The sequence below is a fragment of the Lynx canadensis genome, chromosome B3 (genome assembly GCF_007474595.2).
Source record: "Lynx canadensis isolate LIC74 chromosome B3, mLynCan4.pri.v2, whole genome shotgun sequence".
Taxonomy (NCBI): Eukaryota; Metazoa; Chordata; class Mammalia; order Carnivora; family Felidae; genus Lynx; species Lynx canadensis.
The window spans coordinates 128855795-128880573 of NC_044308.2; the positions used below are offsets into that span (position 1 = coordinate 128855795).

The 24779-nt window shown below is 44.4% G+C and overlaps 1 protein-coding gene and 1 long non-coding RNA gene across 3 annotated transcripts in view; one reads left to right on the forward strand and one right to left on the reverse strand.

Annotated features, from left to right (window-relative positions):
• The first annotated feature begins 1920 nt into the window (after nt 1-1920).
• Nucleotides 1921-24779, forward strand: part of FLRT2 (fibronectin leucine rich transmembrane protein 2) — a 108007-nt gene continuing 85148 nt past the window's right edge. The window contains exon 1 of one of the 2 annotated variants that reach the window (XM_030319726.2): nt 1921-2158. The gene's annotated coding sequence lies outside the window, so the exon portion shown is untranslated. Of the gene's footprint in view, nt 2159-5594; nt 5662-24779 lie in introns of those variants that run through there. The other variant, XM_030319725.1, reaches the window with a different exon arrangement.
• Nucleotides 5598-18465, reverse strand: LOC115516756. The gene is made up of 3 exons (XR_003969637.1): nt 18454-18465; nt 16550-16554; nt 5598-5654 (listed from the first exon to the last, which is right to left on the reverse strand). It is a non-coding gene; the product is annotated as an uncharacterized LOC115516756 (long non-coding RNA).

Genomic DNA, 24779 nt, shown 5'->3' on the forward strand with positions numbered 1-24779 from the left:
ACAAACAGCGATAATCTATAATACAAATTCTGTACATTGGCAGCTACCTTGTCTCACATTTTCAGTCTTCCTCATTTTCTACCAGCACAAATGACAAGGTAAAACCTGTGCAGAGTTCCTTTCTTTTAAACCAAAATGTATTCTTAAAGGTGAAATAATTATACTGTTATCTCAGGTTAAGGTTTCAAAGACAGAACCTTCTGTGGATACTCCTGTACACTTATGCACACCAAGATGAGTATTTGAAAGCAGGTAGATGAGTTATTTGTGCTAAAATGTGGTCTTCCCTGTGGATTCTGCCGCTTGACAAGCTCTCCCTAGGCTTTGCTGCCCCCTTGGCAAACTGAAAGGATTTACAGCGAAATTCTGCACCAAGCCGGCTGGAAACTGTTCCCATTTCCTCCCTGGGTCGGCCTCTCTCCGGAGGCGCGTTTGGAATGGCTATTACAGATTCCCATTGGCTTCGGGAGGGTGCAGAGAAAACTTAGAACATCCATCCTGTGGAGAGACACTTTTTTTTTTCTTTTAAAAATAACTCCGTTTTCGCAAGAACCACGTGTTACCCTCTAAGTGATTTTTAAAGAACTTTTTCTTTCTTTCTTTCTTTCTTTCTTTCTTTCTTTCGTCCAGAATGGAGATGCAGAAAAAGGGAATCTGTTGAAAATTGTCTGAGTTTGCGCCGTGGGTGACGTTCTGGCTCATTTGGGTGTGACGGTGACAGCGGAGGCGGCTGGCTGTCAGTTTCTCTTGTCTAGACTTCCATTCCCCCTCTAGGAGATGACTTACTTCCAACTCCAGTTAACTTCTTGGGAGTCCGGAACACTTAGACAAAGATGCTTACAAAACGCAAAGCATCTGGGTGGCCAAGGCTGAGCCTCCTGTATTCTATCTCTCTCTCCCTTATTTTTTAAGAATTCATTCATTCATTCATTCATTCATTCATTCATTCTGCTTCCACAGGAGCCCGGGAAGTATTGTCAATCCGAATCTAGGCACTTAAAGCTGACCTACTGTTTTCAATGTTGGTACGCAGATATATTTTCTGCATCATCTTTCTTGTCTGTGTTTCCCTTGTTTATTCCGTCCTAAGGCGCGCGCTCTCCCTTCCATCAGCCCATTCACATCTTAAACTCCCTCAAACCCGCCCCTACCCCATCCTCCCGTGTCTTGGTCTTATTTGAATATGTGGTCGTCTGCTGTGGCTGACACTGGTGTGAGTGGGTGGGAGACAGCTCTCCCTGCGTTTTCATTTGGATTTCGCGATGGGTGGGTGGGGACCCTCCACCATCGTCTCGCACACGCAAGAACAGTTATGAGCTAGATTAGAATGAGCGGCGAGTTCCACATCTTCAAAGCACCGCTAGGAAAGGAAATAATGCGGCGGGGGACGGGGGCGCGGGAGGAGGGAGGAAGAAACAGAGGAATAAAACCCAACTTTGCTGGCAACTTCAATACATCTGGTAACTGGGGCAAAAAATAGATTCCGAGGGCTGGGTCTGGTCCGGATGAAACGCTAGGGCTCCTTCCCATGCCGGGGCGGCGCTGAAGCCTGCCACGGGCGTCTTGCCACGCGAGTGCCCGCTGGAAAACGCACGTGGAACAAAGCTCTGGCCCCGCGAGGCCGCCGCTGCGGTTCCGAGTCGATTCCAGCTTCTCCAGGGAGTGCAGGGCGCACACAGGGTTAAATTAGTTCCCTCCCCAGTAGGAGGGAGAGGGAGGGGAGGGGGGACGCAGCCTCCGGTCTCAGGCTGGGTACCTTGTAGTTTAGGTGTACGGACGAAACCTGTCGCTGTCACTTGTGAGTTGGGCATCTTCCATTGTCGCCGCAGAAGAAACCAGCGGCCTGGAGGTACCGGCGGCGGCCGCAATCCCCGCGCCAAGGGCCTGCGCTGCTTCCGCCCGGGGTGCGTCTCGAGCCCTGGGTTCCGGGTGCGAAGCAGCTGCGAGGCGGCCGCTCCGCGCCCGCCGCGGTGTGTCCACCCGAGCAGGGATCAGGTTGGCCGTTCTCAAGATGGGCAGGAGGGACCTTGGCGGTGACCCCTAAAAACAATACCATGCCCCGGGAGCCCCGCTGCTGCCGCGCCAGCTTGCTTCCCTTTCCACCTCCCCGACCCTGTCGGATTCGGATGAGCCCTCTGCGAGGAGACGTGGCGGCCAGGTAAAGGGACAGAGGTGCCAGGTGGAGTTTCCAGCAACTTCCAGGGCTGCTGCTAAGCGGCTGGGGGGGGGGGGGGGATACGTGTATTTTTTGAACCAGCGCAGGGGTGGTCATCGGGATGGGATGTTTTGGGTTGGTTTTTTTTTTTTTTTTTTTTTTTTCCTCCAGAAGAGCCAGGCTGCTTAACTCTCCCCCGACTTTAGGGAGGTCTATTTGCAGGTAGAATTCACCTCCTTCAAAGAGTTTTGTAACTGAGCTCTGGGTCAAACGCAAATTTGCTAGTTTGCTAGGAGGATCCATCCCAATTGGGGGGTTCTCCAGCCATTAAGCTTGCTGGAATCCAGCTTCTCACTTCCCCCGAATGAATACGCTAACTTCTAGAGTAAACACCCCCTACTTCCGCCACCCCCGCGCCCGCTCCATCTGCTGATAATGTACCGCTGTTATCGAGCGGTCGCATCCAAAGCCGGTAGCCCGCCTCCTGCCCGAAAACCCGGGACTGATTCCTGGCTAAACGGACGCGGAGGAGGTGCCTTTCCCTTCGATGTGCATTTCCCTTCGACTTGGGGAGAAGGTTACTTCTTCCAAACCAAGTCTTTCTCCAGCCTGCTGCTCTTCGGGTGCCCAGCTCTGAGCTCGGCCAGCGCGTCTTCCTGGCGCGCCAGTGGGGGCGGTGAAGGCTCAGGAGCACACCAGGCTGAACCCGGGTTGCGTTCTCTGAGCCGCGAGCGTTGGGACGCGGAAAGACGGCGGAACACGCCACCCCCGCACCCCCTGGCGCTAAGTGCGGGGCCAGGCGGCGGCGAGGAGGGCGGGAGGCAGAGCCTCGCCAGCTGCCACCGTGTCCCCGCGCGGGTCCTGCGAGCCTTGGAAGATCCCTCCGCCGCGCTGACCAGTGTCGGGCTCGGCCCCGTGCCTTCAGCGCCGGCGCGCGTCACTTCTCATTTCTAATCAGGAGCCCAAGATCAAGGTTTCCAGTTGAGGTCGGGGCATTAACCGGGGAACATTAAGAATCGGGGAGCAGGGTGATTGGGGCCGACTGGACTCTTACTAGATGCCCGGGAAACTCCTGGATCGCATGGGGCTCCAGCCAGCGGCAGCTGCTGGTGGAGGTGGAGTCCACCACGGCTGTCCTCGCTGGCGCCTTGGTCCTGGAACCTCCCAGCAAGATGGCACTCTGTCTGTCCTAGTCCAGTTAACTCCCCCAGCCGTGCCCCCTCCTCCCGTGGATATTTGTTAGTCACACACCTGAGTCTGGGTGAGAGGAGCGGTTATGTAGATGTGAATCAAAGTATTTTCCTGACCACTTTGCATAATGCAACAGGAGCAGCGACCCGCGGGCACAAACCCAGGTCGTGTGTGCGTGTGTGTGTGTGCGCGGTGTGAGCGCGTGTGCCAGCGTGCGTCTCGGGCGTGCGTCTGGGTGGATCCGTGCGTGGCTTGTGCTTAGGAGGCAAATGGGGCGTTTTCTCTAAGTCGTCTTAACACGGCTAAGGCACTCAGATACGTGAAGGCGGTAGACACAACAGGGATGAGAAGGAAATGGAAACAATTGGAAAGTGGTGCAAGTGACTCAGGCTTTGAACTGAGGACGGGGGAAATCCTCCCGAGCCCGTCGCGGCCACCGCCCCTGCCCCACTCGCGGTCCGCGACAGCCCGTGGATCCCCAGGGAGGCTGGTCCTGCGCTAGTTTTCAAGCTTGCTGTTTGCTTCTCGCGTGGCCCCACCGACGGCGCCTCTCCGCGCAACCCCACGCTTGGCGCGAGCTCGCTCTCCCTCTTCTGTTCGCATTCAGCCTCTCTACAGACTTGTTAAAACATGACAGCACTTACTGGAGCCAGGAGGAGCGACGATGAAACGAGAGCAGAAAACCAGAACCTTTTAAAATATGTTTTCCAAGAAAGAGACGTGCACCTGGTTTTCTTACATTACTCTTTAAACCTTTGCAGAGAGATTGCTAAGTGGAAACGTCGCCTGTATACAATCAGGCTCTTTTTGCTGTCAAGTCTTTTTTCTGAACCTTTGAGGCTGAATTTAGTTGTCCGTGGTAATCTACGGGGAAGTGAACACCCCTTTTTTCCCAGCAGCCAGAGTGAAGGGAGAAAATAGGTGTTCAAAATGATGATGTTAAACTTCGGATTATTTTTCCAATTAAAGTTATTTGATAAGGTCCGGGATCTGGGAATTAACGGGGGATGGGATGGGGGTGGGGCGCAAATCACCAGGGTTGCCTTCATTTGAAATAACGCCATCTTGGTTGTGAGACTTGTTATATTTTTACCCATCTAATCTCACGTTTCGATCATTTCTCCGAGTCTAAGTAATAGATCCTCTGCCTTGCAAGTACATCGCAGGCGGGCGGGGTGGGGGTGGGGGGAATCGACTTCAGCGCTCAGACGGTGGCATTATCCCTGAGAGTTGGGGGGTGGGAGGGGGTGCAGGCTAGGGAGAGAGGAGGCGGCGTGCTCGGTCCGGGTGGCATCCATGGTGTTGGCCCAGACGCCTGCAACTCTCTTCAGGGAGGAGAGGGTTAAAAGCCGAGTGCGACTCTTTGCCTCTTGGAAAGCTTAGGGTTGCAGCCGCGCCTCCCAAGCATTCTTTAAACCAGAAATGTGGGAGGGACTCCGAAAGGGAGGGAGTAAAGGAGGGGGCAGAGAAAGAGGACTCGAGGAGGGGAGCGCGCCAGAGCGCGGGGGCGGAGGGAAGGAGGAAGGAGCGCGGGAGCGGCGGAGGCGATCCCGCGAATTCATTACTGTAAACATCTCCCGGGGGTCAGGAGGGGGTGGGGGTGGGGCCGCGGCGTCTACATTAGCCCGGCCGCGTCCGAGCGTGGCAGCAGTGAGGTCGGAGCAGCCTCGGGACCCACACCGGGGCCGGCGCCGCACTTGGAGCGAGCCCCCGCGCCCGCCCCGCGCAGCCCCGCGCTGCGCCGGGTCCGGGGGCTCTGAGCGGGTCAGCTCCGGGGCGCCCGGGGCGCGCACGCCCGGCTCTCGGGCCGCCCCCCGAGGTCCTCCGCTCCCGCGGAGCTCCGGCGCTGCGGGGCCTCTTTCCGCTGCCTTCCCCGCTCGCCCTCTTCTTTCCGGGACTCGTGGCGCGGTCGAGGCGGGAGAGGGGGGAGGCGGAGGAGGACCGGAGGCGGGGGCCGCGGCGGCGGGAGCCGAGAGAGAAAGTGGCATGCCCGAACCCTGGAGGCGGAGGTGGCGGAGGAAGGGGGAAGACGATGCCGCGGCTCCGTAGGGAGAAAGGCGGAGAGCGAGCGAGGCGAGCGAGGCGAGCGGGGCGCCCGGGCTCCGGCCGGCTGCGGGGAGGCGCGCGCCGCTCTGAGGCTCCGGCCTCCGCACCCCCGAGCCCCGACGCTGCGGGCGACAGGCTGGGCTTCGGCAGCCGCCACCGTTGCCGCCTCCGCCACCCGGAGGACCGAGCAAAAGTTTGGATCTGGGGGAGGACGCGGCGCTGAGCGAGATTACCACCGGGGCTGGAAGGAGACCTCGAGAACCTCGCAGGTAATGCGCACCCCCAACCCTCTGCTTCCGTGCCCGGCCGCTGGGCTTCTGCTCATTCCCAGCGCCTTTGCTGACGCTGCCAGACCAGATCTGACTGAAAGTAAGAGGGAAGCGAAGTTGGAGATCCCGGGGTTGGGCACCAAGCGCGGGGAGATGTACAGTCAGGTTAGAGGGACCCGCGGCGCTTCTCTGCCCCCGGTGGGCAAGCTGTGGCGGGGAGGCGAAGCTACCCCCTGGGGATGGAGGAGAACCCTCGCCCTCAGCTGGGGCCTCTTTTCGTAGCTCGTTTGGAAATTGAGAATGTGGATTGGGGGGCTTTTAGTATTCTTCAATCCGGGGAATATGCATGGATTGCACTAATTCCCAGCCTCACCTTCACCCTCTCGCTCTCTCAGCCTTATTTAGCGTCTTTTAAAGATGATAGGAGCCCACTCCCATTCGCCCACTCCGTTTGCTGGTGCAGGAAAGCAAATCTGGGCGTGTGTGTGTGTGTGTGTGTGTGTGTGTGTGAGAGAGAGAGAGAGACAGAGAGGACAGAGAGACAGAGAGAGGGGGAGGAAAGAGGAGAGAGAGGAGCGCGGGAGGGAGTAGGAGAGAAATTCAAGGAAAGGGAAAAATTTTACCTTTCCCCCCTTTGGACATCCTCGGATCTTTCCCTTCCTCCCTCCTTCCATTCACATTCTGGCGTCATAAAATAAAAACTTTAGAAGTCACATTTTTATTGCAGGCTGATAAGAAAAGCATTAACCATTGACGACGTGAGTTTGCAGTGTTTGTAGTGTGTGTGTGGTGTGTGTTGTGTGTGTGTGTGTGTGTGTGTGTTGGGGGGTAGTGGTATTGCGGACAGGCCGGGTTTTTCCGTGGTGGCCTGATGCGCCATGGTGTTGTGTGGTGTGTGGGGGGGGTAAGTGTTAGAGTGTGTGCACTTGGGGCGGGGGTGGGGGGTGTGCAGCGGAGAGAATATGGTCACGTTTCCCAGAACAGCAGCCTTACTTAAGCTAACTAAGAAAAGAGCTCCTGCTTTTCCCTCAGAGAGCTACAGAAAGATTCCAGCCCCAACTCTCCAACCTCCCCTTTCCCCCCTGTTGAGTTTTGAGTTTCAAAGCAGCTCCTCCTTTGCTGCTGCCACCATCACTATTAGGATCATTATTATTCACCTGGAAGCTCATCTTGACTCCTCTTGTAATGGAAATCAGTCTCCAAGACCTTTTGATTAATTTTAGTGGAAGGAATCTCTTGTAAAGCTTACAGTAAGCTAATCAAGTGCAAGGCGCAAATCCGTGTAAATGCTCACGCGGGAGTGCAAGGTGCTGATTAGGTTTCTTCACATGCTTGCATTTGCTATGCAAAGCCCCATCTAAATGGAAGCTATTGCTTCCCACTCAGCTGGGAGGCTCCTAAATCACACAGCATCTCACGGAGCTTTGGGGCATGTCCCCTTGCTCACAGGCTGATTGCTAAATGTATATTCTAACTTCTCCTAGCCAAAAGCTAGTATGTAGGCTAGCTTCCATATAGGAACCCGTATTGTCTGTGGACTTAAGGATATGACCTTCTTAAGTCTCCAGTGAAAGGATCCCCCAAGCATTTTGAGGGTAATAGAATGCAGGTTGGCATTTGTCCGGGGATGTATTTAGTTGTTGCAGTATAAACGTAAAATTTTTAGGTCAGTATTTAAAGTGTGAGAACTGGACTTTTTTTTCTTTTTTATCACTAAGCAGTATGCAGCAGATTCATAAGATCGACAGGCCACCATATTAGAGAGAATAATCTTTGGGGAATACACATGCCATGAAAAGTTGCCCGTTCCCCATGATGCTATTGTTCTTCCAAATATAACTTTTCTTCCTCTCCTCCTCAAAAGCCCCAAACAGGATAGGGTTAAACCATTTAAGACTTTTTGAATGATCATCTATGGCGGTGCAACACCAGACTGTCATGTTGAATTGCCAGTATGTGAGTGGAGGAGGTAGGAAAACGAAATTTCAAGCATTATTCAATGTCTCTGCCAGTAGGTACAAGAAATCATGAAAAGAATTGGGCTAGCTGTGTAGCAGAACCTATTACAAATACAAACCTAGCATGGAAAGAATGCTGGGTTTTGTTTGTTTGGTTTGTTTGTCTTAATGCCCATGTCTGAACACTTCAGTAGTTTCATTGCAGTTTTAGAAATTCCGGGGGGGAATTTCTTCTTTAACAGAAGAAAGTAGATTCCCAAATGACACCATGCTGGGCTGCCTTGAGGTTCCCTAGGCAGTCATGGTTTTTCTCCCCCCTATGCTAGGTTTCAGATGATGTGATCTATCCGAGTTTGACTTGACCGGCTGGATCTAATTTGAACCTCCTCTGATGCCTGTTACATTATATTCTGGCCTGCTGGAGAGTTTGATTTAGGATTTAGACATATCTCCCTGAAGCAAACCTTATATCTTCCCAGTTTGAAGCTGTGGTTTCAAGAAAGGCTCAAGTATGTACGTCCAGAAGCTTTATTCTGTAGAGACTCAGTGTGAACATCTGATCTAGTTTGACTCTTTGGTCTTGTAGCCTACAAGGAAGAATTCCCCTTCTGCAATGAGCAGTGTCTGAAGTTAAAAATAGCAAAGGGTGTGTGTGGGGGGGGGAGGGGGGTCTCGGTTTTTGCTCACTATTTAGAAGATTCAAAAAAGGTCAAGGTGATGCAGTTTATTTCTATTCAGGTCAGACCTTTCTGGATAATCACCTTTTGGTATTTTACTTTAATTTCAATTCAAGTTCATTTTTCACTAGATTACTTTAATAACTTTGTGTTTCTGCCATGGTGATTCAAATTCAGTCCATTAGTGACCTCTATCTGTGAGAAGTGAATACTCATTGTTTTTCTTTCTTCTCATCAGTCTGCAGATTATGTAGGGGGGAAAAAAACCCAAAGGCTCTGTAGTTCTTTCAGAATATTTAGATTTCCGAGCCTGATTTTTCTAATACGGAGTTCAGTATGGGTAATGATATTTAACAACAGTAATAAAATGTTACAGGCTAATAGGCTACTAAATGGTTATTCCATATAGCAATCGACAGTATGATCAATATAAATAAAATACCAGTGCTATCCACTGCCAGTAAAAAGATTGTACAGTCAGGTAGACTAATGTTTTGAGACGCACAATGCTGCTGGATGTAAGTGAAATTTTATTGCCCCTAGTGCTTACATAACAAGGGAAGCTTGAGACAGGCTCAGAACATATATGTGATAACTAGACTTCGTGGTAGCAGTGTGTGTATGTCTTTAAATTCAGCTGTGCTTCTGCTGTGAACTTATGGGACAGATCAAGGACAGGCGAGGTGGGATGTGAGAAGGGTGTCTATAAACAGATGGTCTTTTAAGGAGACTTTTAAATCTGATTCCTAATCCCAGCTTTGTCTTCTGAGGGTTTTGAAATTGAAATTTCAATTTGAGTTGATTATCCTAAATGGTAATTGAAGACAAAGTTACTGAATTTCTTAGGTGGGTGGATACCATTATCTGACATTTTCCAGATGGTTTTTGATGGAGTGGTATTCAGGGATTTGGAATTTTTAGGAGGTTTTCTTTCTTTTCCCTTGGGCAGGTTTTACGCAAAAGACATTTTTAAAGACATTATTATTATTATTATTATTATTATTATACAACCATTATAATACCCTAGCCAACTTTCTTTCTTTTCCCCCGCCTTCCAAATGCTTTGCTTTTAAAAGTTACGTATTTTTTTTCTAGAACTACATGTTGGGGATAGGAATATGACTCCCAGCATCTTTTTAACTCTTTTCAGCAACGTGAACTCCAATTAAGTATCTGTTTATAGTAAAACACATACACACACTCACCTACACATCAAGACCCTTTTAAGACAGAGATTCTTTTCAAGGTTTTAAATATGGTTCTTTTTAAAGAGCTATGACACAAATATTGTAATAAAAATATCCTGTGTTCCGATGAATACAGAGACTTATTTCAGTAGCATGGAACAGTAAAACACTGTATTAGCAAAATAATCAGTGGTATTTTCAGTACATGGTCAAAATCTGTTAGAACCTTCATGGGTTTTTTTTTCTTTCTTTCTTGGCGAATTTCACATCTACTGGTCTTTTTTGGTTTTCTTTGATTCCTTCTACTGAGGCTCTTTGAAGTGATTCAAAATTAAACAGTAGCTACTTTTTTTTAGGGAAATTCATCATGGTATATTCAGGATTCCAGAAGAGTTAATGATGCAGAAAAAGTCCTGTAAAACATCTTTCTAAAAGAAGTCCTTCTCTTGTGGGCTTCCCACTTACTGGCCTCCTGTACCATTTGCAGTGAATTGGAACTCCGTTATTTATTTATTTTTCAAATACCACCTCTAACTTAATTTAATGTGGGATGTGTTTCTGCAGAAGCATGCAGCACCATGTGTCTCGAGTCTCCTGAACAAAGCAGTGTCGTTTTATGGATCTGTAATAAGGGAAAGTCAAAGAAATATCCTTGTATACTTTGGGAAGTCAAAAGGCCACATTCACGATTCTCAAACACTGGTCAGTTTATTCTGCTGATGCTTAATAAGGCCACACGTTTTCCGGCAGTTTAGTGGTTAAAGACCTCAGCCATTTTTTTTTTTTTTTTAAGCATTCACAGAGTAAATCTCTGGTCCTCCTACCCGTTGGGTGCTCATTAGAGGTGAGCAGTTTTTCTCACTTTCTTCCCTGGTTGCTTTTAAGGGAATGTGCAGGAAACTTGGCAAAAGTTCCTCTGTCCCCTTCAGTTCACAGGTCATGTGTTATATTTCAGTTCTCTTTATTAGAGCTTTCAAGACACAGATAAAAGAATCTTCTATCTGAACCTTTTAAGAACCTGAGGGCTTTTGGATTTAAACCCACCAAAAAATATCAGGTCTCAAAGTTCATAGAAGCTATTAGGTCCTTGGAATATCGAAACCCCCTTCAACAAAGAGTACAAGAACAGTGGCTCCTAAAGTCTGTTCACAAATATAGTGCCCACTGAAGTCAACAGAGGTCATGAGCTGAATGGAAAACATTAGACTCATATCAGTCCCGAAATAGGTCCATGTGCTGGTGTCACTCTTATCCCCAGCTGCCTAGGGGCGTCACTTCATGAAAATCCAGTGTCAAAATAGCCTTTGTGATAGTTCCTTTCCCACTTTGCTCCAGAACTTGGAACTCAAGTATTTTGAAGAAGGAATAATGCAGGGAATTCTAATACTCCTCATAGATAGAGGGAGGTGAACGTTACAGAAGTAGGTGGAGAGCATTTGACATAGAGGTTCCAGAAAATTCTGTCTAGGCTCCGAGGGATGAAATTGATTCATACCTAGCCTTTCCCCCTCTTCTTGTACCTTTTCCAATTATCACATGCGGGATTTTTATTGCTCACAACTGCCTCTGTGAGTTGGTCTGAGAGAGCCCTATTAGTCTAGTGTCTCACTGGATGATGGGAACCAGAAACAAGTAGAAGGCTACGTAAGTATCTGCATAGGTTCCCCTTGAGATCCTTTGGCTTTGCACAAAATGATGAACGTTACATTTTATCCCATAGATGTTGAATTCTCCAGATACAGTTTATAAGTTTCTTCCTTTGACCAACCTAACCGAAAAGATTAGAGTTGGATTTTTATAAAAATAGTAACAATTATTTCAATCACATAAATATTTAGATGTAAAAAAATAGCATTTCTTGTCTCCCCACCATTATATTAAGTACAAGTTTTCCTGTTATGGATGGCTTTAATTTTATGATGTAGGCCTTGTGATTTGGGACCTTAACTGTGGTGGAGGAGTGAGCGGTAGGGAGATTGTTGTGGAGGAAAGAAAATATATGTCTATATAAAGAAAACCTTATTCTCATGTCAGCACACTCCTTTCTACATTATGACTTTGGACAAATTACTTAATCTGCTGGAGACTTAATTTCTTTCTGCAGAGTTCCGCAGGTTGGTGCAGGGTCAGATGAGATTAATGTGTGGGAAAATACCATGATAATCATGCAGTGTTATAGTTCCATAAAGGCGCATTATTCAAATTGATAACATTTACCTATGCAAGACTGTCATATGCCAGGATAGTTCTAGGTCTTATATTAAGACAGTGTCCTGCCTTCCAGGAGCTTGGTTTTTGTGAATGCCATGAGATATCTATCACCCAAGCAGTAAAGTGTCAGTAAAGTGTCCACATCATTTTTTCCTTTCATTTAATGGTGCATTTCTTCTTTTGTGAGTTTTCTCTGTTTTGATGCAAGTATTCTTTCAAGAATCAAGGGTAATTATGGTGAGATCTGTGTAAGGGCCAAGCTTCCCATCCTTGACAGTTGGCTTAATGTTAGAAACTGAATTTATCACAAATGGATTCCACTGAGGATCTTTTGGGAGGAAACCATTAACATTCCCCGCAGTAAGGCTGTTTCTCTTCTTGGGTGCATTTATGCTTCAGTCATCCAAGTTACCTTTGCAAAACACAAGTCATTAGTAGAATATATGATGGTGTTGGGGCACCTGGGCGGCTTAGTTGGTTAAGCACCTGACTTTGGGCTCAGGTCATGGTCTTGTGGTTCTTGAGTTCGAGCCCCGTGTCAGGCTCTGTGCTGACAGCTCAGAGCCTGGAGCCTGCTTCAGATTCTGTCTGTCTCTCTCTCTGCCCCTCCCCTGCTCATGCTCTGTCTTCTCTGTCTCTCAAAAATGAGTGAACATTTAAAAAATTAAAAAAAAAAAAAAAATATATATATATATAGATATATATATGATGGTGTTTAAAACTTTGGTTTTGCAACATGAGGCAGGCTGGTGAAAAGCCTGCCTTTTTGGTAGAGCAAACCTAGTGAGCTCATTACCAATGAGTGGAAAGACTTGATTATTAAGATACCAAATTACTCTCCAAGGTTGGCTTATTTTGACATTGTTAGTGTCACAAACCCTTGTGGGACAGTTTTTTGCAACTTGTTTTTCCATAGTGTTTTTTCAGTTGCGTTTTTATAACTGTCACATCTGAGACATTTTAATTTTAAATGTTTCAAGAGTTAGCATGTTTATTTTACTTTCCTGATTTGTATACATGTAGGACCTTGTAAAGGTGAATTTGTAGTCTTTTACGGTTGCTTAATTGAAGCTTGCAGAAAACACATGCATATGGGAAGTGTATTCATAAAATGTATGGTTAGGTTGTGATTCTCGATCAGAAGAATGTTTTGATCAGTCATTGGACTTATGACAATCTGTATTTAATAATGTTCTTTTCAGTTTCTGACTTACAGTTTGCAAAGTTCTGACGCTGCCTTCCTTTTTCTTTTTCTCTTTTTTTTTTTTAATTGATGAGTATTTTAGCAGTATGTTGTGAAGTACCTGGCCATATAACTATATTTTTACGTGACAAATTACCTTTGCAGTTTGGCAAAATTAATCTGAGTGCTTTCTGTTCTGGCAGTGCTGAGTGACACAATAATAGCATTGGAAGAAGAAAATGTTTGCAACTACTCTGAAGAGTTCTGCTAATAAAACAAGAAGAATCTGGAGGTATATGTGTGGGAAGTTAGAAATGCACAAACAAATCTAAGTCATAGATACCATGGGGAGGGTGTACTATTACATTCTTAAGCTTGGTGGTGCTAATCTAGCCCATATGTCCCCCACAGAATGGGATAATGAGATAGCCCAAGTTATTTTCAATTGGACATTTTCTTTCCAAATAGGTCCTAAGGACACTCTAAATAAAGAGAAGCACAAAATGCAATGAGGGGATATATTTTTGTGTGAATGGCTTGATACTCATGAAGGAGATATGATTCTTTGAGAGACAGAAGGTATGCACCGGATGATAAAGCGTTTCCATTCATCCAGGAGGTGACTTTAGCACTTACTGTATGCCAGCCATAGAGTAGGACTGGAGAGGCAACAATGATGCAGGAGGAGCCCTGTCCTTGAGGTTGCCTAGGCTGGGGAGGAGAGAGGGAGACACAAAAACCTATTGCATTATACTTCTCCATGACCGAAGATTAGTCAACCCTAAGAAATGTGCCAGGAATACACAGTATTAATGAAAACCATGGACAGATTTTTCAACATCTTTAAATTTTTTTTAATGTTTATTTGTTTTTGAGAGAGAGAGAGAGACAAAGTGTGAGCAGGAGAGCGGCAGAGACAGAGGGAGACACAGAATCCGAAGCAGGCTCCAGGCTCTGGGCTGTCAGCACAGACCCCAACGTGGGGCTTGAACTCATGAGCCACAAGATCCTGACCTGAGCTGAAGTCGGATGCTTAACCGACTGAGCCACCCAGGAGCCCCTTCAATGTCTTTTAGTCTTTATGTCTAGTATAAAACGGGAGAAAACATTTTCTACTCACCGAGCTGTTCTTCTGAGAGGGTTGAGATAATTATATAAAATGACCCCCTGTGTGGCACACAGTAGAGGCTTAATAGATGCTGACTGCAGATCCTTCTCTCTCCAAATGATGATGATTCCCCTATGTTACTTTTCCCATTCTACAAATATCTTTGCCATTTCTCTGGAATCCCAAAAAGGCGTTTGACCCCTTGAAACGATTCACCACAAGATACAGCTTCTTCTGCAAAATAAAATCTCAGTAGTATGCGTGTAACAGAGCATGAAAAGGACAGCAAAGGAAATAAGCACTTCACACGGTGGCAGAATGAGCTCATAGCTAGTGGTGTATCTCACAGTCGGGGCTGGTGTCATAGGGGTCGTAGAAGGGAGGGGAACAGAAACGAGGGACACTTTCGTCTGAGTTCTGGGGAAATCAGAAAGTGGTGTCAACGGGGGCTTGTCGAACTTATGGTTTTGGCTGTTATGGTTGTGGATGTTGTTGTTGTTATTGTTGTTCATTGAAAGCACAGGCTTTGGCACTCGAAGAGTGCTTCTCCATGCAGCCCCCTTCACCTCCATGCACCCTTCTGGGTGGCCATGCCTGCAGCTTGCAACAAAGTCCTGCGTCCAGACTGTGACACTGGGCTTAGTGAGCTACGGGTAGTAGGTCTTTGCCATGTACAGAGATTTTTATCCGGATGAATTTTAAACGCTTGCTTCACACAATTCATCTCACACATGACTCTGGCAGAGTCCTGAGAGTATTTTATCGTAGAAGATTAACACGCAAATTATTGTTAGGTTTATATAATGCTTGGTTTGTACTTCTAGAATGATTGCACCTTGCTGGTATAATGACAGATGCCTGAATCCGAATGATGCTAGTGGATTATCAGTTTAATGTGGAACTATTTCTTCCAGAAAGTAATTTCCAGTGAAATTAAGCAAAGGGGCTTCTAACTGCTTCTATGGGAGATATTCTGAACAAATATAGTGCTCAAGGTCACTGGTCAAAAATACACAATGCTGGGGTTATTTTTCATTTATCACCGTAATTGAATGTATGTATAGTATAGAGTTTGCTTTCTACTCAACCATTAAAATTTAGGTGGTTTCCCCCCAGTATAAATCTATAAATTTATTGCTGTAGGAAATTATAGTTAACAAGCTGTTTAAGCATGTCCCAGACCTCCAAGTCCAGAAGTGCAGAAGCTTTTCCTGGGAAGATCACATAATATATAATGTGGTATATATACATATAATTAATTCAAATTGGAGAAGAGCGAAGCAGACACTAGAGCATATTTTGTAAGGTGTCCACATCTTGGTAAGTAGCTTCTGAACCAAACGTTCTACCCGGCGTAAAACAATAAGACCTTGTTTTGCTACTTTAGAACATGTAGAGAGATTAACATTCTTTGGAAATAGTTTAAAATTTTTCTTGACTCAAATAGGTAAGGAACAAGTCCAATAGTGCTGACAGCAGTGGAATTTAAAAACTCAAGTCTAATAATCTCTGAGTCCCGAAGGAATGCAAGGCAGACATCCGTTCTAGTCACGGGCTTGTAACTGGGGATTTGACAAAGGTTGAATCCTTACCGTGTGCCAAGCACCATGCTGTTTTGGCATTTGGGATATTCTTTCAAAGAAGACTTCATCCTTGCTCATCAAGAAATATGATGGGTTGGCCTAGAGATGCCCTTTGCCAAACTTGACTCATCCGTCTTAATTAACTGGAGAAGTTGGTTAAAAATCCAGGTTCCTGGGCCTTAGGCCTGGAGATCCCGATTGTTAAGCCTGTGAGAAGCCTGGGGATATGGATGCCCAAAGACTCATGGAATTGGAGTTTACTGACCTACATAATTTTTTTAGGATTTTTTTTTTTTTTGTGACCCAAGATTCAGTAGTTTTAGAATCATCTGGTTTATAGTCATTTGTGAATTTCTATCAGTAATTTTTCTGTGTATTTTGTCACAAAGAAAATACTGCTTGATTTAACCCAACTATTCTAGGAAAGAACCTTCAGAGGGCCAGACGCCCGGACTGGCTTCTCTCTTGGTGGCCACAGTCTCCGTATGATGCCTCCAGCTTCCATCCATGTTGCCTCAACTATTACACTGTGCTGTTTTTGGTATCCCTGCAATTACCCTCCTAAAAAACCAATGACATACTTTGGTCATCTACTACTTGGATTCCCTGTCCCTCTGGATAAAGCCCATCTAAGCTTGTTATCATAACCTGTGAGATCCATGAAATCTGCATCTCAAACCATCATTCAGGCCTCATTCTCAAGCGCCCATCTCCTGCACCCACCTTTATGATTAGGAATGGCCTCTTGAGCCTTTCCCTTACTGTTTATCCTTTATGTGGAATGTTACCTCCTCGCTCATCCATTTGGCAAACTCATTTCCTTTAAGACCCACACAAATGTCACCTTCCCTCCAGTCAAAATTACTCACTCCTTCCTCTGAGCTACTACAGCATTTTGTTTGTATCTTTATTATTCCCTGTTCATGTTGTGTTGTAGTGTGTCTGTTCTAATGTCAGTCTTTCCCATTAGATTCCAAGAACCTTGGCTCATTCATTCCGTCTCCTAGTGTTAACAATCATGCCCAAAGCACCAGGTTCTGCAGAAATGTAATTGAATGAATAATGCAGGATTGTGCTGGCCAATCTTGGAAGACAGAAGACTCATAATCTAATGATAGGGATGGCTTCCTCAGAAGTGCATTTTCATTCCCATAGACAGGTTGCCCAATGGGGACAAAATACAATGCCCACCTTTCTACCTCACTCTAAGCAGGTTTGTCAGGCAAATGCCTGCTGGTTAACCCAACCCTGATCAGCATCAAGCACTCCAAACCACACATGAGGCAATTCAGATGCCACACTGGAAGATCTGTTTAAAGAAGAAATAATTCCACTTGATGATCTATCTTTCTTGGCACTGAGTAAAACCATCAGTTAAGGTAGATGTGCACGCAGATGTGGTTAACCATAGATGAGAACTTAACTCATACCATTAACTTTGTGTATCTTTCTTGGCTTAATTGAAGAGAGCGAAGCAAAGAACTTGTGAAAATTTGTGCATTTGTACTCTCATTTTTTTGCCCTTTGCTTTTATTTTGTTGATTTTATCTCAGGCACATGATTTCCTGATGGAGATATCTGAGGAGCCAGGGCTCTCCAGAGAGGAGAAAAGAAGACCTGAAATCATAACTCCTTAATCACTCTGTCTCCACAAAGCAGGATCCACCTTAGTTGTCATGACGTGCACATGAAGAACATTTGAAGGTTACGATAAATTCTAAACTTTCCAGGTTTAATGTGGTCATAATGTGACAGACGTTGGACTCTCAGTCCTTCTGTGTAGACAAAAGATAATTCTAACAATACCTTGCTACTTTTCAAGGTGAATTATCAACTGATGGACAGAGGTGACTCTCATGCATGTGGCTCGCTGTGTGCAAAGTTTCAGCAACATTCTGATGCCTAATAGGTGGAAGATGGTGGGGCATAGTTTGATATGCTCCCACCTTAAACTTGACCCTTGGTTCCCTCGGGGCTGTCTGTATGTTGGCAGTGCTTTCAGTGCCAATAGGAAATACACAGAATGACACCTGAGTTGATTTTTGATAAGCCACTATGCTTTAATACTAGAGGCTTCGAACACCATCATAGAAGAGCTTATAATGTTAACTTTTGGGACTGTTAGAAACAATATGCTCTTTTCATTTTGAATCACACTTAGTATTAGCAAGGCCATATTGTCAATCAGGGGATTAGGCATCACCATAATAATAATAATAACAACAGCAATATATAAAAGTATGGATCATAGGCGAGGTTTATTTAGAGTATGCTTATGAAGTTCATGTATATTATCACACTGAAATCTTCATGAAACTATAAATACATTCTGTTGAGTAATACTGCTAATAACCCAATTTGACACCAAAGAAACTAGAGTAGAGAAAATTGCCTTAGGTTGTTTATCTTATTTCGTAGCTATTATCTTTATAGGATAGGTGAGCACTGGTAATTTCCAAAATCAACATTAATTTGTTTTTTCCATGCCTTAAAAATCAAATTCAGAGGTGATGGCTCATTGTCCAGTAGGGAATCTGTGATGTAACTTTCTGTATATGATTTTTTTTAGTGGGTAACTATTTAGGAAATCATTCTTTGCTCTTTGCCTATTTTTTGAGTGAAAATGGTTGTTGGGTTTCTCAAGGTATTTCTGTAAAATGGGAAGAGAAGAAGACTCACTAGTTTGAAAATAAAGTATGGCAACTCTCATCCCATTTTCTGTATTAATGAAAGTCTATAGATAAATGCCTGATTGTGGGGTACATGTTTTACAGAGAACACTTTCCATTCTTTTCTTTACCAGCACTAATAATAAATAGTTAAATGAATTGATTTGAGAGTCACCTCCTTTTCCCTGTGGAGGTGATAATGGACAATAGAATGACCAGAGGGCAGATAATAGCGTAAAGTCAGTGGCCCCTGAGAGAGCCTGGAAATAGTGGACAATTGACTGTGTTATAAATAGGTCAGATTCTCTCCTTTTCTAGATCTATGTAATTGCTCAGCCGGTAGACTATATTGGGTGAAAAAACGAGACAGAGATGGGCTGGAAAAGGCTGCTCTACACTGATGATTTGAAAATAAGCGCACGATGCGCTTGAAAGTCTTCACCCTGTTGAATGACATTTGGCCATCTCTCCCTTTGTGCATTTTGTACTGATGCACTTATCTCTGCCTATAGCAAAACTGTGTTTTCTGAATTCAGGGATCGTAGTGAAGACCTTCCAAGTAACTGTCCTTCCCGGGTCCATGTAAATGTTATCCATGCTGCCTTAATTCTTTAATTTAAACTCCTTCATTCCTTCGTTCCCCTTTAGACAGCTAGACCCTGTCTACTGGTGTTTCTGGGTTCTTCTGTCACCGTATGCCTACAATCTGTCATGAGGCAGCTCTGGATGAGTGGCATACTTGAGTCAGTATTCTTGAATCACACTGAGTATTAGCAAGGCCGTGTTGTCAGTGACCTGAGTTAATCTAGATGAGCTCATTGATGGAGTTATGAAAGCAGGATCTGCCCAGGCACGGGAGCAGTTTAGTGAATGGCCCCGTGGCCAGCCAAGCTCCATACCACATGAAAACACCAGTTCTGTTTGGCCCTTCGGGGATTCTGTGGTGTTTCTTTCTGCAGCAGTCTGAATTTGGGCTGAATTGGGTGGAGCCAAAATATTTGCTATCTACAGTTTGCCACCGAGAGATGATCAGGTCACGTGAAAGAAACCTAAACATACTAGCGTCGCCCCTGCCAGTAGTGACTGCCTGGTTTGTCTGGACCGTATGCTTCTGGAACAGATCAGCCTGTGACCCCGTGTCACTCTTCCTCTCCACTCTGAGTGCTGACCCGATTGGTTTTCTCCTGGACTTCAGGGTGGTTATGTGTCAGCTTGAGCTCGTTGTTCGCAACTGAGTCCCAACAGAGAACTTAATTCATATTTCGTTGTTAAGCAAGTTATGCTGTCTACAGCCATGATTTGAGCCATATTTGATTACTCCTTTTATTTCATTTTCAACTCTTCTATCTCTAGTTTTATGCATCTTTTAAAAATGCTGTCCATCTTCCCCTTTCACTTTGGTTCCCTTGTGGCCTCCGTATGTCTTTCCTACCCTGACCTTCCCACCATAGTTACCTTAGTCTTCCTCATTCCAGGGCTGACGACATTACTTTTCATTATTTACAGGTCAAGCCTAAACTTCTTAGCTTGATACTCAAGGCTGTCCTTCTGTAGCTCTCCCTAATCTTCCAAGGAAAGTTTATCTTCTCTTCTGAACTAAATTTAGAGTATGGCCTTACTTTTATCTTTATGGTAGTCTTACTGTGGTGTACATTTTTACCAAGTGCTTTGTCTCCACTATCTGTGAGCTCATCTAGCGCAAAGATCATGCTCAATAAATGTTTGAGGAGCTAAACTGAACTCAGGTAACTGACCCCAACCACCGCTGTGAAATTTGCACACGGCACAAGTCCGTGTCTCCCTCTATACTGCTTCCCATCAGATTTTAAATATGGAAAAAATTAATAGTGACAAAGTTTGCACAGATAACTCTTACATTTTTGAGTTTTAAAGTTATATAATGGAATAAGCTCCCTTTGTTCCCTTAGTGGAATTTTTTGTCAAAGCAGTGTACTCTTGCTTTGAAAACAGGAAGGTAGAACATTCCAACAACATCATGAACCCTCTGTTTATATTTGCGAAACCTGTAGTCTTTCCAGGCCTGGAGGCAAGAGCAAATAGACATAATCAGAGGCATTAGAACTTGATTATGTTGAATTGGATTCTTATAACTGAGGCTTGATAGCCAAAATTAGTGGTGTGGTAGTTTATACTGAAAGAGATGTTTGCGTTATTGCAAAACCATAGACTTCAGCTTGCTGGAATCTTTGACGGCATCTGGATGTTTTGAAAAAATACAGCAATCACATGCTTTTTATTATCTCTATAATTGTGTTCTTTTTACAAGGGAGCTGCATAAAGACATAGGGTTGGGGGTAATGCAAGGCCATGACGTTTGGATTCAGATTTGAATCCTGGTCCTGCCTCAGCCAACTAGGGTAACTAGAGCTTGTTCGTTTTTTCTTTCTTTCTTTCTTTCTTCTTTCTTTTTCTTTCTTTCTTTCTTCATCTTTTGGGTCTACTTTCTCAGTGTTTAAATAGAGGAAAAATAATATGCATCTCATAGGATCACCATGGCAAATCGATTCGTGATGCTTGAAACATATCAAGTACTAGTCAACATTAGCGCTCTACCCCTTTGCCCTCTGACTTGAAATAATATGAATTCTGTGGCTTATAAATGGCAATTTTTTTCCTACGTGGACAAGACAATTCTTCAATACTGTGTCACTTTTCCCCAAAGGATCTCTGTAGGGACACAGTTCCTCCTACTCAGTTTCTCCATATCACTATTTATTTCTAGGGTCCAGAAGAGGATACAATACCCCAGAAATAGCCATTACTCTGTCTCAGGATACTCACTGCTGAAAAACTCTTAAATCACTTATTTTTATGGGAAAAAAATCTTTCCAGCAGTCTCATCGCCTCAAAAGCAGTGGGTATCCTGGATTATTAGAAAGGAATTATCCAAAGAAAGGACTCTTAAAAACAACTGCCTGCAGAGGAGTCTGGCTTATCAACAGGCAAAAAGGAATTTTTCTATTAAATTTCAGCTTGTCACTACAAACATGAAAATAGCAACAGTCATAAAATATTCTTGGGGACAGTGCTGTGAATGTTCACCACTAGGTGAAATTCTCAAGTAAGAGCTTCTAAGAATGAACATGAACCGTTCGAGAACCCTAGGGAATGTCTATTAGGAAACAGGTAAACAACAAAATGGAAGCCATGACAAGAGAGAGCAGACAAGGCAAATTAAGGTAAATAATTTCATTGCAGACCACACTGTGGAAAATCGATGTGATAGAGACACAGTTCATTTAGCCTGAATGACCAATGTAATTATAACTGAATAATGAATATTTTTTCTTTCTCTGCATAATATTAGTGTTACACTACCATTATGAAGCTGTTTTTCATATGAACACATCACAGCTATGCAAAATTATATTTATTGACTCCTTTTTGGGGAAAATCAGGGTCATGTTAGCCTTTTACTTAGATTTCAGTTTAAAGGCTTATCCATAGTCTGGAAACACAGTGTTAGAAGATAAAGAAAGATCTACACTATACAACATGAATGTTTTGTTTTTTGGTTTTGGTTTGTTTGTTTGTTTTTTACTTTTAACAAACAGATACTGGAACTTACCCTTGATTATGCTTTTCTTTGTATGGAGATATTGATCTCCTTATGTAAATACTCTGTAAATCTGGAAGGGGTTTATGGGAAAACTGTCTATAGCATTCCCTTTGTTCGTGATGAAAATAACAAGAATAATCATCTGATGGTTTTAGCTTAAGTTTGGTCTTTCATGATAAGCCTCCTGTTCCGTGTTTCTGTATTTCTCAGTCATTCGCATAATTTCTATGAAAATGGATAGCAAATACATTCCTGAAAACAACAAAACAAGTATTCAGATAATTCTTTGCCTTTAAGTGGTGGAGAGATTAGTAAATAAGGAGATCCAGAGGAAATCTCTAATTTCATTTAACTGGTAGTTTGAGTTTGAATCTGACCCCACCCTTTTCCCAGAACTTCTCTCTTCAAAGTTAAGAGCATATTACTCAGCATTCAAGAATGAAATCTTGCCATTTGCCATGACGTGGATGGGGCTAGAACGTATTGTGCTAAGTGAAATAGTCAACCGGAGAAAGACAAATACCATATGATTTCACTCATATGTAGAATTTAAGAACAAAACAGATGAACATAGGGGGAGTGGGCAGGGGATGGGAACAGAAGAGACGGACACAAACCATAAGAAACTGTTAATGATAGAGACAAACAAGGTTGACTGAATGAGGGGGAGTGGGGGATGGGCTGATGGGTGCCGGGTACGAAGGAGGTACTTGTTTGTGATGAGCACTGGGTGCTGTATGTATATAAGTGATGAATCACTGAATTCTACTCCTGAAACTCATATGACCTGTAGGTTAACTCACTAAAATTTAAGTACAACTTTAAAATGAAAACAAAATTAAGAGCACGTTGCAGACGGAGAAGTGGGAGTTGGTATCTGTGAAATGTGTGAATATGACCCTCAGACCACAGTTGAAAGTGATATAAAGAATAGGATGGGGTGGGGCGCCTGGGCAAATCAGTCTGTTAAGCGTCCCGACTCTTGATTTCAGCTCAGGTCATGATCTCATGGTAGGGGGATCTAGCCCCCCGTGGGCTCTGCACTGACTGTATGAGCTTGCTTGGGATTCTCTCCCTCTCTCCCTCTTTCTGCCCCTCCCCACTCACATGACACAGCTGCACTCTAAATCAATCAGTCAATCAATAAACAAACATTAAAAAAACTAACAGAAAATTAAAAAAAAGATAGGATTATTTGGAAAGTTAGGAAATGGGGTCAGAAAGACAGAAGCTTAAGAAACACCCCAGCAAGTCACTGGTAGGGATAACCTCCAAGAATTTCTTTTTCTGTGTGCAGTAGCTCTTACCCTTCCCGAAGGGATGGTTATTGGGAATGGATAAAAATGTGAAATGTTTGTTTTTTTCATGTTGTTCCATCATTTAACTCTGTAGAGCCCAAGTGACAGCAGCAGTGGTTCCGGTGTCACCTCCACTGGTCTTGTTTAATGGGAATGGATGGGAGGGGCAGTTCCCTGTGGTCACGGCATATCCAAGAATGACCCCCATAGAGGGAACCTCAGGCACAGTGTGGTCGTTCATTGTTGGAATTAGTGGGCTGAGTTTGAATCCCAGCTCTACTATTAACTAACTGTGAACTTTGGGGCAAAGTATACCATTTATCTAAGTCTCTTCTGTAAACTGCACACATTAATATTTTTTTAGAGTTATTATTAAATGATGTAAGAGATGAAAAGTATCATACATAATGGGATCTTAGTATATTGCTGTTAGTTTTATGTGTTGGGCTAATCACCACTGTATCCTAAGATGGATGGATAGATGCATGGGATGGATGAATATGTAGAGAGGTTCTGCCCTGAAATGTCTAAAAGATTCATTTTAATTAAGATCGTGGTGGGCCTTACTGGTATACCTGAAGATTTAATTTAATTGTTGCTGGAGGGAAATTATGGTATGAAGTGAGAAACTTGAATGTGGGACTCATTCTTCATAATCCTTTTCATTTTTGTAACTCAAGTTTCTTTTATTCCTTAAAGCTTTCATTTTGGTTTTGCTTTCTGGTCTCCTGCAGTAGGTAGGGCGTATGTAATCATCCCTTTCTCAGAGAATCCCGAAGAGAAAAATGCAATGCTGAAGGGCATGTCCCTGTGTTTTGTGTACCTATAGTCATCCTATCAACAGTTGATGCCGTGGATTGAATTGGATGGGCAGTGGGAGATACCCAGAAAATCGTTCAGTTGGTGGGCAGAAGGTCTGAGTTTTAGTTCTGCCCCTAAAAAAGTCTTTGATGTCTGTCAGATTGCTCAACCTTCTTGGACCTCAGTTTCTTCATCTGTTCTCCACTGGCAAGTTCCAGTAATTGTGTAATTATCGGAATCTGGGGAGCTAGCATTAGAGATTCGGAGCTTGGCTCTGGATTTTGTCTGCTTGGGCTTGTAGCTGCCTTCCCTACTTCACAGATTTGGCACCTTGGCAAGGTACGTAATCCAAATAAGCCTCACTTTTCTCATCAGTGCAGTGGCAAGGGCCTTTAAATCAAAACCTCCTTAAAGAGTTGCCTTAGGATGAAACGAGGTCGTACGTGGAGAGTTGTTTAGCATAGTACCTGGTGCAGTTATGTGCTCTATAAATATTAACAAGTTTTCCAGCATGGCTTATTAAAAAAAAAATGATATGGTAAGTTTCTCTGATGTTTTGAAGAGCAGCAGACGTTAATGTGTCCCCTCATTACGCACCCAGCAGCTTAGGTCATGCCCTTCAAAGCTACCAAGGGCAGATGATCACAGAAGAACATCTCACAGGCTTCTTCAAAGAGAGATAGAGTCCCTCTAGCTCCCTCTAGGAGCTCAGTAAATGTTTGACAATGCTAATGCTGATGATTGTCAGAGCATGGAGTTTCCTGGTGCAGACAGGTAAGGCACGGGGACCTTTTGGCTTAAGGAAGGATTTGGAAGGCTGATTATGGAACCTTTGGTGTGAGGGAGCTATTCCAGTAATCCTT